The sequence below is a fragment of the Pinus tabuliformis genome, chromosome 5_2, assembly GCF_031772625.1.
Source record: "Pinus tabuliformis cultivar Carrire ecotype Pingquan chromosome 5_2, CPIR1, whole genome shotgun sequence".
Classification (NCBI taxonomy): domain Eukaryota; kingdom Viridiplantae; phylum Streptophyta; class Pinopsida; order Pinales; family Pinaceae; genus Pinus; species Pinus tabuliformis.
The window spans coordinates 189,783,005-189,796,244 of record NC_142306.1 but is presented as its reverse complement, the minus strand read 5'-3'; positions in this window follow the sequence as shown (position 1 = coordinate 189,796,244).

Sequence of the window (13,240 nt, the reverse complement as noted above, 5' to 3'; positions counted from 1 at the left end):
TTCTGATTTGATGATATCCTGCATGAAGGTCCAACTTGCTGAAGTAAATTGCTCCATGAAGTTCATCCAATAATTCATCAATGAGAGGAATGGGAAATTTATCTTTAATAGTGAGCTTGTTAAGCTCCCTATAATCTAGACACATGCGCCATGATCCATCCTTCTTGTGCACCAATACTACTGGAGCAAAGAAAGAACTTTGACTAGGTTGAATTATACCAGCCTCTAGCATTTCTGCAACCATACGTTCAATTTCACTCTTTTGTGCATAGGGATATCTATAAGGCCTGATGTTTGGAGGAACACTTCCTGGAATCAAATAAATAGCATGATCATGATCACGAATAGGTGGGAGGCCTTTGGGAGTCTCAAATACCTTGGAATGATTGTCCAAGACTTTTTGGAGATCTGGAGAAATAGATGATTTCGACGTGGGAACCTCTAGCGAACATAATTGTGCAATTATTCCACATTGTTCCTTATTTAGAAGCTTTTTCATGCCGTTAGAGCTGATTATCTTTCCTGGTTTCCATACGATATCCTTTAATTCAACTTCCTTTCCTTCTAAAAAAAATTTCAAGAAAAGTTCTTGAAAATTAAAAGTTATCGTACCCAAAGACTGTAGCCATTGGACTCCTAGTACAAAATAAGCACCACCCATTGGAATGGAAAACTTTGGACTATTCAACACATATTCTCCCATGGATAGCTTGATATTATGACACTTTCCAGAGTAATTTATGGTTATTCCATTTGCAACCATCACTTGACACTCCGGTGCTAGATATAGGAAGAAATTCATTTCCTTCGCTATCTTACAATGAATAAAATTATGGGTACTTCCTGAATCACTTGACACTATTACCTTTTTCTTCTTGATATGTCCTTCTATCTTGATATTTTGAGGAGTGGTTATTCTTGCCAATGCATTACAAGATATGGTCGGATTCATTTATTCTTTCTCTAGGCTTTGTTCTTGGTGTGTATGCTCTTCTTTTGATGTTTCTTGTTCCTTTTATTCTTCGTCTTCACAATCTATGTAAAATAATTTCTTCTCAGCGCACTTATGAACTTTAGTGTATTTTCTATCACAACTGTAACAAAGCCCTTTTGCTATTTTTTCTTCCAATTGTTGTGGTGTCAACCTTGTAGGTTGTGGAAGGCTAGGGGAAACAACACTTCCATATTTATAGTTGTGATTGGTAGGCTTCCTTGTTGCCATAATTTTGCTTTCAGTTTTTCTTGCCAACCTGAATGCCTTCTCCAATGAATCAGGGTCCCAAATGCGAACCTCATGTTGGATGTTATCATTTAATGTCCCTATGAGCACATCAATCTTATGCTCCTCTGTAATATCTTTTACCCTTATATTCAATTTTTGGAAGTCCTCAATGTGCTCCACCATTGAACCTTTTTATTTGAGATTTACCAATTGCTAAACAAAGTGTTGCTTTTTGTATCCGCATAATGTGCTATCATTTCTTCCGTAAAAATTGCCCAAGTGAGACTTTGTTTACGAGAGCAAAGCCATCAATACCATACAAACTGATTGTGTTCCAAATATAAAGTTGTAATGTGTACCTTTTGTGTGTTTTTCACATTATGGAGATTGAAATATTGCTCCATCTATAGTATCCATGTTATAGGATCCTTGCAATCAAACTTCCCCATATCGATCTTTGGAACGTGGTGGGTCTTTATTCCAACATTAGAGTCTATGAAATCATGATTGACATTTCTTTTTTTCTCATCATGAATTTAATCTACTACCTTTTCGCCATTAGGAAGCCTTTTTTGTAGAAAATTTGTCAAACCTTCCACGTCTTTCTTCAAATCTTCAATGTTGTCATTTTTTGAATCATGATTAAAATTTCTTTTGTTCTCTATTATGCGTTTCCTCTACTACCTTTTCGGTCTTCGGAAGCCTTTCTTGTAGTAACTTTGTCAAAACTTCCTTCCAACCTTCCATGTATTTCTTCCAATCTTCAGTGTTTTCTTTCATACCATCCATCTTATCTTCTGTTATCACTCAGGTTGTTCCCAAAAGTTGTAAGAAAGGGAATACGACTGAGGTAACCACAGACCAATCTGTTAGATACAGATTCTAGCCAAACTACATCCAGAGAGGGCTCTCTCTTTATGATTTATCTTTGTTTTGAAATGTGTTAGGCTAGTTATGAAGTTCAAGGGTTTTGTTTTGGGTTTGGATGGTGAGATTCAATAGAACAGTGAGGCAAGCTGAATAGTTCAGTCCATTGGGCATGATGGAGTCGAAGAAGGTAGCTTTCTGGATTAGGTTTCTTAACAGAAGATGGTATCACAGAGCAAGGTAGTCAAACATGGAACAAATATAGGTTGGAATAAGATGGAATGGAATCAAATGGATGAAGGGCAGTTAAGAATCCTTCAACATATTGAAAGAGAGAAAATGGATGATTACTGGTAAGGAGCAATTAAGAATTCCTTAGCAAATAGACAACATGAAAGAACCAGGAAGCAGGAGCAATTAAGAATTCACTGCTTATACTAATTCTGAAGAAAACACAGAGAATAATAAAGATTGAAAACAGAGTGCAGTTTAAGCAAATTCTGAAATAATCCTTTTCTTTACCATTCAGATTATGAAACACAAATGATATAGCAAATGAGAAAACTGTAAAACATGAGATATAGGGGACTTATTGATCCAAAGTTTGATTCAAGAATTCTGTGACAAGTCTTCCGCATTAATTCCTCATCCAGTAGGCCAGACAACAGATGGTTCCAACAACTTTTATTCCAAAATTTCAGTATTACAGCAAAATCTAGGAATGCCCACCAACCCCAAATACTTCGTTTGGGGGGGTATTTATACAAAATATCTGATGGAGATAATATCTAGTGATGACTAATCCCTTTTTTACAAAACATAGAAACAAATAGTCTCGAAAGCAGGGAAATGATAAACTGATGCTGTGTTGGTTGTTCCATCTTTATTGGATGTACCGGAGGTAGGTTCTGTGAGTCGGTTTGCAGCTGTCTTCCACTGATACTCTGTGCTGGCTACTCCGTTTTTGCCGGACATTCTTTGACCCGCTTGAGCCTCATTTATCTCTGTTTATCTTATCATGGAAAAATAACCCGAAATCTACGTTTTACCTAAGAGAAATTTACAAAATCCCCAACATGTCTTCCCACCATTTTTTCTCTGGCAATTTATGCTTCTGAAGTTTCCTCAGGATTTCATCAGTCTCTATATATCTGAAAAGATTAGGCTGGAGCTGGAACAGATGTTTTACTCATGTTCAATATAAAATAAGTTCTCTAAATTATCATAGAGTACTTGGCCTGTGGGGAGTGCTTTTACTCCTGAAGCACTTGTTGATGAACTAACTTGATCAACAGCATATTTGTTAAACTTATGTACATAATCTATGTGTGTCATAAGCCGGTCATTATTTCCTAAAAGACTTGGTAGCCCTTTATCCTGCAAAACTGTAAACCTTTCCATGAAAGAATTAATTTCTACTTGCATATCCTGGCATCTTCTTTCCAAATTTTGCATTAAAGTTCTTTTAGTTAGAACTCTTTTGATTTCAAAAATGGTGCCTGTCCTGTCTAGGATGCCGAGTTGTTCCCTATTTCTGTTATTCAAAAAATGTATGAGCCGGTTGGCTTGATCAGGCATTTGTCCTAATAAAGCTCTTGATTTTTGAATTTCTCCATGTGCTGCATTCACTAAGTCAATTTGCTCAGAGATAACTTGGATGGATGGCCAAAGATTATTTAGGGATTGATTGATGTTGGTCCAAAGAATTCCTTTGATTTCTGCCAGAGGCTTATCCAGAGTGAGATCCTTCTCTAATGTTCTCACTTTATTCTCTAATGCTTTAACCTCTCTTATTTTCTCTGCAACATTTATCTTGGATTTGTCATAATTCTTTTCTACTTTTGCCAATTTTTCCTTTACTTGTTTCAGCTCTGACACTTGGAGTCTCAATTCTTCCATGGCTTTTATCAATTCTTCTGTGCTCATATTAGTACTGCTGCCTGGTGCTGTTGCTGTTGTTTCTGTACCTGTAATTACTTCTGCTGTGGCTGCTGGGACATTTGGAGCTGATGTTGTTCCTAGTGTGGAGGGGACTGCAGTTGAGACTATGGGGATTACCTCAGGTGGCTAGGAGGTTGACTCTCCCTGCTTCTCTTTTAATGATTTTTCCAGTGCCTGATCTGTATCAGTTAATCTTTCATTGAGTTTCATGAGCAGGTCCATCATGTCTTCCTCTGATTTCTGCTCTATAATTTCTGTAGTCTGAGGGTGCCTTGAAGGAGGTAGCTTCAGCTGTTTCCTCAGGGCAGCAATGTCCTCTTCCTTCTTCTTGATTAGTGCCTTTATGCCTTTAGCATCTTTGGGGTCATGTCCCAGTTCCATGACGATCTCTTCTAAGGATTTGATTCTATTATCATTGGCCAGAGAAGAAGCTTTTTCCCACTGTAACTGAGCTGTTGTGTTGTCTAAGGAACTTTGTAACTGGTGGGCCAACATTGCTTTGTCAGTTAGTGTGGAATAAACCATTTCCCCAGTTTGTTTGTGAAGCTCAATCTGGTCCATAGGGTGAATATCTTTGGCCAGGATCTCCAAGTTTGTCCTGATATAATCTGCTGCTGACTGGGGTTGCTGCACTTTTGGCTTAAAATAACTCATTATCATTTTACCCTTTTTGATGTCATATGCAGACATTAATGTTTGCTGGTTTGAAGGGGCCATTTTCAAGTATTAATTATAGATTTCAATTCTCATGGGATCATTCCTAGCCTTTATCTCTTTGAAAGGTTTCTTAATGTCTAAGGCCTGTTTGCTTTGTGGTCTGGTAGATGATACTTCAACACTGTGCTATCTTTCTAGCTCTTGCTTATGTGAGTGAGTTGATGTCTCTACCACTGGGGAAGTCTGCTGGCTGACTACCCTTTCTGTCCTAAACTATCAGTAGTTTTTTCAATGATTTCCTCTTTTGAAAGAGGATTTAGTCTTTGTCTTTTTGCTCTTCGTTGTTCCGCAGTTCCACTGATAAGTGTGGTGGTTTCTATGTCTCTCTTCCTGTTTCTTTCCTCATTTAGAGGAGTCTGCAATGCTGGAATTTCTGCTGCTTTAGTTTGGGCTAGAGGAATTTGTACTTGACCTTGTTCTTTGGACATCCTTGGCTGATCAGTCATTATTGGCAGCTCTGTAGTTTCCACTTCTTTGCCCTTGGAAATCCTTGTAACTGATATGTTGGTTTCCTGTGCAGGTTGCTGAGAAGTTCCAACAGAGGATGTTCCAATTCCTGATTGTTGAGGCAGCTTGAATGATACCTGTCCAAAAGAGTCCAGGTCAAGGGTTTTTTCAAGATTCTTCATAGGGTTTTCCATCTTTTTTTGCTCACTAATTTCTTCTATTAATGTCGCTTCTACCCATTCATCCTGATTTGAAAACTGTTCAATTTCTGGGATATTATGATGTATATGAACTGACAGCTTGTTTCTTACCCTTCTGTTACTTATGAAACTATTTGGATCATATGGCACCCACCGAAAACTCTTCTTCAATCTAAGGTGGTCATCTAAGATTTTTTTAGCATCTTTCCACGCATCCCTAGAATGGATAACATAAGGGCCTAATTGGTTTTTGATTTTTAGCTGGGCATTTTTCTTTGCATTACAAAAATGGGTCAAGTATGCATTGATGATCTGTCTGAAATACTCTAGTGCAAATAATATCATGGGCACATATTTAGGCAACTTGAAAGGGCAAAGTTCACACCCATACATTCTGATCTCTGTGTAATTTTGGTATAGGTACCAGTCACCTATCCTGCCCTGTTTAGAAAGTTGCAGAATCCTCTTCATATCACCAGTGATCCTAGGAGGGGTAGCTCCTATCACCTGAGTGGATGCTGGATATACAAACCAGTCAATGAATTCGTTATAAGTATAAGGGCACTCATAGGTATTGTAGAAGACTGAGCTCCAAAATATCACAGACCTCCGATTTCCCTTTGAGTCTAATTTCCTGATGGGAAATGGAAAGCTGTCTGGCTGATAATATAACGACAGATGGTATATAAAAGATGTGTATTTGAAGACTCATTCTCTATCCAAATTTATAAATTGATCATGGATTTTGTTGGCAATAAAAGTGGCATATTCATACTTGACAACAGGGGGCTGTCTTGGAGTAAAGATTGATAATAGAGCCATGGTGATATCATCCACATATTCACTGGACCTAAATCCCAAGACCAAGGATATCATGTCAACAATAAGTCTACCAGTTTCAGTGAAAAAACGTGCAGATAAGGATGAGGACCTTTAGGTTGGTGCGTTGGTAACATGAACATCGGAGCAATGCGGGTTATCTCTGACTTGGGTAATTGAGATGCTTGTTCAAGTAAAAATCCTATGGAAAGACGAGCAAGGGGCTCAGTGGAATGGAAATGTATCATCTCATTGATGGATTCAGCAGTTATGGAAAAAATGACAGTTTGGGAAGGAGACATAACTGCTCTATGGACAGGGTCATAGTTGGCACAACATTGGTGAATGATGTTTGGGAAAACATGGACTGAGGGAAGGAAGTACATGGGAAGGTTTGATTCCCACAGTCCAAAAATATCAGAGTTGCTTAGATAACTATCCCTAATTTGGCAAAAGGTCTGAAGATGATTATAATAAATGGTTAAGTCCTTTATTTGGAAATCTTTATCTGCAAAAGGCAGATAATTTAAGTCTTTGTGGGGTGTATTCATGGGCGCGACATTCAGGGTTGCAGGGACTTCCATGTTTGGTTCTTGTGTATTCAAACTGGAATTCGAGCTTCTGTGGAAAATTGGACTAAACAGCAGGTTTATGAGTCTTTTTATGGACTAAACAGACTGCATTCAACTCGAATTTGGCTTTCTCAGGCAGAATTTTCAGTGGAAAAGCGAAATTGCAGGTTTGCAGGGCAAAACGGATAAATACCTGGATTACGGAGGTAAACTGAGTAACTGCAGGTTGAATGACGGATTGCAGAGCGCGTTGCCGTGGTCTCTTCGGCCGGGTGGTGGTTGAAAAGCTGGTACAGTGGCTCCAGTCGTTATTTTGCATGGGAGTTTAAACAAAGAGAACTACAACGAAAATGAAATTTCGTCGTTTTTTAATGAACTTCGGGTTGGCTGGGATTTTTTGGCATTTATTGGGCAGATGACGTCTGAGCGATGGGACATTTTGTCGTTTAGTGGAGGGTACGAGACGGTGACATGGTGGTGATGTCAGCGGAGGATCAGCGGGAGGGTGGTAAGCTGTTTTTCCCGCACCGTTTTTGGGCTAGGGCGGTTTTGGGCAGAGGGGTAGTGAACACGGCGACAGAGTGACACGTGTCCCAGGTACGGGCACGAAACCACCAGTTTCCCAGGACTTAACGCGTAGCGGATAGGCGGGTTGCAAAATGATCCACAGCCGTCAGATGCGAGGGCCGAGATCGGACGATGGGCGCTCTCCTAAGATGGCGTGTACTTTAAGCGGTGGGACCGATGTAATTAACCACGGTTTTAATGGTTTCGGGAGCGATTGTATTGGTTGTCGGGTTTTGGCTATAATTAACCTGGAAGGTTAATTATTCCTTTATTTGCACGGTAAGGCTATTAAAGGTTTCAAATAAACCAATAATTCCCATTTGTACAGTAACATATGGTTTATAATAAAACTGGGGCGGGATATTTAACATTTGGGAATTTTATATATATATACATAATACGGGAAGGGGTTTATTTACAAGGGATTTAATATAATAAATGTTAATTTGTTAATATGAAACTTTTGAAAATGAATGCGCGCTAAGTATAATGTTACAAAACTTAGGCAAAAGGGGAAAAACAGGGATTTATACAAGAAATGTGGCGAATTATCCTAAGTAAAAACAGGGTTTTACTTGAGGAAATGCTTATGAAATGAGATAAGTGGTTTAAAGGATATCAAACAGATCCTAATATCTCTGGGGGAATTTAGTAAATGATTAGGGAAAGTAAGAAGGGGAGTTAGTCATGCTTCGCTTGATCTGCATCCAAACATCTGCCATGGTACTTGTGATAACAGTAAGATGAACATCTTGAGAGACAAAATCAACCACAAGTATGCTTCTGCAACACCAGTCTATCTACCCAGCCTACTGTACCTAACATTTTTTCTTCTTTTTCTTTGGGTGCACTTGGACTAACAAACCCTCATCAATTTTTTTCTTTACATGATAAGCCTATCTAAGTCTGCACCTATTACATCCAAGGGCTCAGATTAAACAGTTGAGCTCCTTTGCTTCTCTACCTATCTACTTATCTGCGAAAATTAAACAGTTTGGACATATTTTTATTCTCTATCTCTAAAACAAGAAATTCAAACATGAACTGGACAAGATTAAGCTATTTGGCCATTCATCAATTGTGGCATAAAGTTCAACAAGCTGTACATGATGCTTTATTTATAGAAAATGAAATAGTAGTAGCATTTGGACTTGCACACTTTCTAGGTCTATTTTGTTTGGGGTTCATTTCTTTCATTTTTTGACCATCTTATTCTTTTCACCCTTTGATTTTTCTTTTAGGGTATACCCTCTTTACATTTTTAAATTTTTTTGATTTTTTTGCAAAATATGGAAAACCTTTGCAACAAAAAAAGGTATGAAAATATTACAGAGCTAACCAAGTCAATCATGAAATATGACACCTATTGGTATAGGAGCATAACATCTTCCACGCCTTTCTTTAAACCATCCATCTTAGCTTCTGTTACTTTTTGTGAGAGTGAAATTTGTTGCACTTGGTCTCATAATTTTGATATATCATGTTTTATTTCTTCCTCTTCTTCATGAGTCATACTAGCGCTTTTAGGTTGCTTACTAGCTGTTTCTATTTTCTTTTTCCGAGGTATCAATTAATGATAATTATGCTTCACTATTCCCTTTGAATTCCTTCAAACTAATTTTTCAAACCAAACTTATGCAAAAAAAAAACAACCTACACACCTTTTTTCACTTTGTAGGAGCTCGATATTGAATCTGATGTATCTTTGAAATTTCAGATCTCCAAGGTCTAAAAGTGCGAATTGTGGTAGCCCTTTGAGTCCTCTTTCCAATGCCACCAATCTGATCAAAATTGGATTCTCTAAGAAAGCGTTATGCCCAATCTCCCAAGATGGCCTGATTATACACTTTTTCAGTAGAGCGAATTCGTACGAAGAGCCACGTGTCACTGTTTCAACCTTTGGACCTAAAAATGATGCAAAGAAAACTAAAGTCCGTCCTCTTTCTGTAAATTCTTACGAAATTTCAATATGATACTCAGAGAGAAAGTTATGACGATTTGCCCAAGGTCACTTGTTTGTGATGTAATTCGGGAGCCTGCAAAAAGCCCAACTTCCTTGGATTATATCTCTGAAAATATAGCGAGACAAGCTCTGAAATTCAGACCTGAGCTTCATCAAGATTTCGGCTCAAATGGGTTTTAATTTCAGAGTCTGAACCTTCGTAGAAAAATAATTATAGCGAAAATTCCACGATGATCTGTTTGTGATGGAATTCTAGAGCTTGCAAAGACCATAACTTCCTCAGCTCATATCTTCGAAAATATAGTGAGACATGATCTGAAATTTGGACTCGAGGTTTAGAACTATTTTAGCTGAAATGGGTTTTTGTTTTAGCATTTGAAACTTCGTAGAGAAAAAGTTATTGCGAAAATTCCACGATGACCTATTTTGGAGCAGCAAAACCCTAGAATCCAAAGCTTTGATACCAAATGTTATGAAACCAACTCACAAAAAGATAAAAAAGATAGATCAACGATTTTAAAATCAGCCTCTTCGAGGGGAAATCTTCTTTAAATTATACAAATGAACAATTCTTGGATGATACAAATGACAATACCTCCTTTCTATATATAGGAGTCTAAGTGGTCCCAATATAATCAGGGCCTACATAACAATAATATTGTAGGGGCACAACAATAACAATAGTGGGCTTCTATGGGGTACAATAATAACAACATGGGGACTATATGGGCACAACAATACAATAAGGCGGTTGCACTAATAACTATAAGGGCTACACTAGTAGTATAGGGACCTAACATCAAGTATGAAATAATCTCTTTCACCAATAACATGCTTGAAGGCATGTACTACAATGCAATGAAGGTCAAAAAAATGAAATACTCACATAAGGAGTATAAGATTGTTGACTAAGAAACAAGAAGAAATGCTGACTAGTCCAGGAAGCAAGCAATGAAGAAGTGCTCCCTCAAAGGAGTAGAAGGTGGTTGACTAATCTATCCAATAAGAATCAAAATGAAGAAAGAGATCAAGCATGTGAAGGACACCATGATCACAAAGAATCACTATCTGACAAGATCCATTGAAGACATCTCCCGAAAGAAGGCATGATAACTTTGACAAGGAAGGAAAAATATCAAAGGACCCTTGACACTTGTGAATGCCTTGGAGATACAAAAGGTGCAGATAACTGATTCTACTCTACAAAGATGTCATGATGAGTTAAGCCATCCAACAAAAATTAATGTTGAAGCAATAAAAGGATGAAGTCATGAAGGGCTACTCGACCGAAGCATGCAAACAAGCAAGTTTAACGAAGCATCCATGAGAAGAGTATTCTGAATCATGGACACGCTGAAAAAGGAGTAGCCAGATGACAAGAGATCCTGATATATGACAAGAAGACCACTTTCCACAAAGGAAGAAATGACATGACAAACCAGGAAGGAAAGTGATCAATGGATGGTGCCCTACCAAAAGGAAGTTCGAACCAAGACTTCATGACATTGAAGGAAAGACAAAGATCAAGTAGCTGAAGGACCCACGAAGAAGAAGTTGCTGATGAATGGACAAGTCCCTAGCTAAGAGGGAGTTATAACAAGTTTCCAATTACAAAGGAGCTTGGATAAGTACCTTGTTAGAGGATACTTGGGTATGTCTTCCTCAATTGAGAGCAAGTGATAGACACAACATTCTTGTCTTCACTTGGGAAGAAAGAATGGGAGGATTGGGTAATCATCTGACATCTGCTATTCTTTGAGGATGTATAGAGCATCCAATACAAGAGTAGGTAAGAGGGCTGATATTCTTTGAGGGTTGGGAACCCAAGATAAGAATAGTCCTAGAAGGTCATACTCAGTGAACACCCGGGTGGGTATGTACCTTGAGAGACAATGATTATGGTGTCTATATGTCATTGGTATTGCCAACATTGTGCTTTGATCTATTGAGAGATAGATCTGTCAGTCAAGGCCTTATTGTGGATACAATGTTGGTTACTATGATGCTATAGCAGATGAATTGCTAATCCAGTTTCTCTTATGTGAATTCTTCAAGATTGATAATAGCCAAACACCTTGTAATGTTGTATGAATACCTCCCTAGTTAAGAGGGAGTGTTGAAGGAAATGTAGCTAGGTTCAGTCTTCATAAATGTACTTTTGACTTTTGTATTTATTCAAGAAAAGGAATGTTATTTTTATGAGAGCCTTAGCTCACCCTCCTACCTTGCGTGTGCTCAGGGATTGTGGCCTATTGAATTTCTTCAAGAAATAAAGCAAGAAATGGCATGTAATGTTCCTTCAATGACTGGTTGACATGTGGAATCCCTAAGATCGTTACTTTGTGGTAAAGGGAGAGATTTTGCAGCTAGAGGTGGAGGACATTTATTTCCTTCTTGTGTTATGTTGTCACCGACATGGAGAGGATTATATTTCTTCGGATACTATTCCTAGGATGATATATTGACATATGTAGTGGCTTATGAGCTTGGGCCTCAGATGCCTAATTTTTGACTTATGTACCCAAAATCTTTTATGATGTAAATAAAACTTTTTGGAACTATGATATATACATATGATGGTTGTGATGGTGTTCACATGTACTTGTCATTGTTATGATGTTTTATTTTATGCTCATGATGAATATTTTGTATGCATGGTTTATTCACTTAGTGGGACAAATTCTAGTCTAAAACATACTTAGCCAATGAATGAACCAATGTGTTAGAGTCTTGAGAAATGTGTATATATTAAATTGTATCAAAAGATCATTCCAAGAGATGTACCCTTAAGTATTGATGAAACAACACAAGATTCCTCACATAATAGACACAATTCAACTGAGATACTATGAGTTTCGAGTCAAGTTTAACAACCAAGTGATGAATGTTGAGGGTAATAGCCTCAAACAAGAGCTCAATAACAACACTATATTCAACGAAGTTGTTAGTAACAGGGCCAAGACAAACGCCCACTGAAGTCACGAGATCATCAGTAGGTGAAAAGAGAACTCAAGTAACAAAAGCTAGGTTTTTAGTACAATAGATGGGACCATCTACAAAGCCTACATAGATCACAGAGGAATTAGAAATTTTCCATTCAAGTTCCATGCATAAGAGAACACTCAAAGAAACAGATACAAAAAAAAGAATATAAAACATAACACACCCAAACATATATATATATATATATATATATATATATATATATATATGTACAAGCACCATGCAACAATAAGATACATACATAATACTTCTTTAGGTAGAGACCATTATGAGGCTCCGACAAAGGGTTTCCATTATGATTCACTAATTTCTAGGCCCCTTTCTTTAGAATGCGTTTAACAACATATGGACCATGCTATAGGGGCTCTAGTTGACATGCACTTAACTTGTTACGGTCTTGATAATAGACTCGAACCATATCCCCTTCCTAAAAACATGAGGTCAAATAAACTTATCTTGTTAGGTTTTGACACGCTTATTATGAGTTTCATTGGATACCGTAGCATAACATGCTGTTCATTCAGATGGTCCAAGTAAAGGAGACATTCTTCTTTGAAGGAAGTGTTAGGTAACAGTTCTATGACTAGTTTTAAATATGGAATCTCACTTTCAACAAGTAATACAACCTCCACCCCATAAACTAGTTGAAAATAAGTGAAATATGTGGCATTTTTTACTAAAGTTCAATAGGGCCATTATGCAGAAAAAATCATAAGATGAAAATTTTACTTATATTCCCTACCATCCTTCAGAGCATGGTTTTAAAGACATGCTTTACGACCTCTACTTGGCTATTATCTTGGGGATAATAGGTGGTTGGGTGTTCTTGGAAAAGCCCCAACTTGGTAGTTAGTTTCGTCATCACATGATTGTGAAAATGGGAACTGTGATTAATCATGATTGTCATGGTTACCCAAAAATG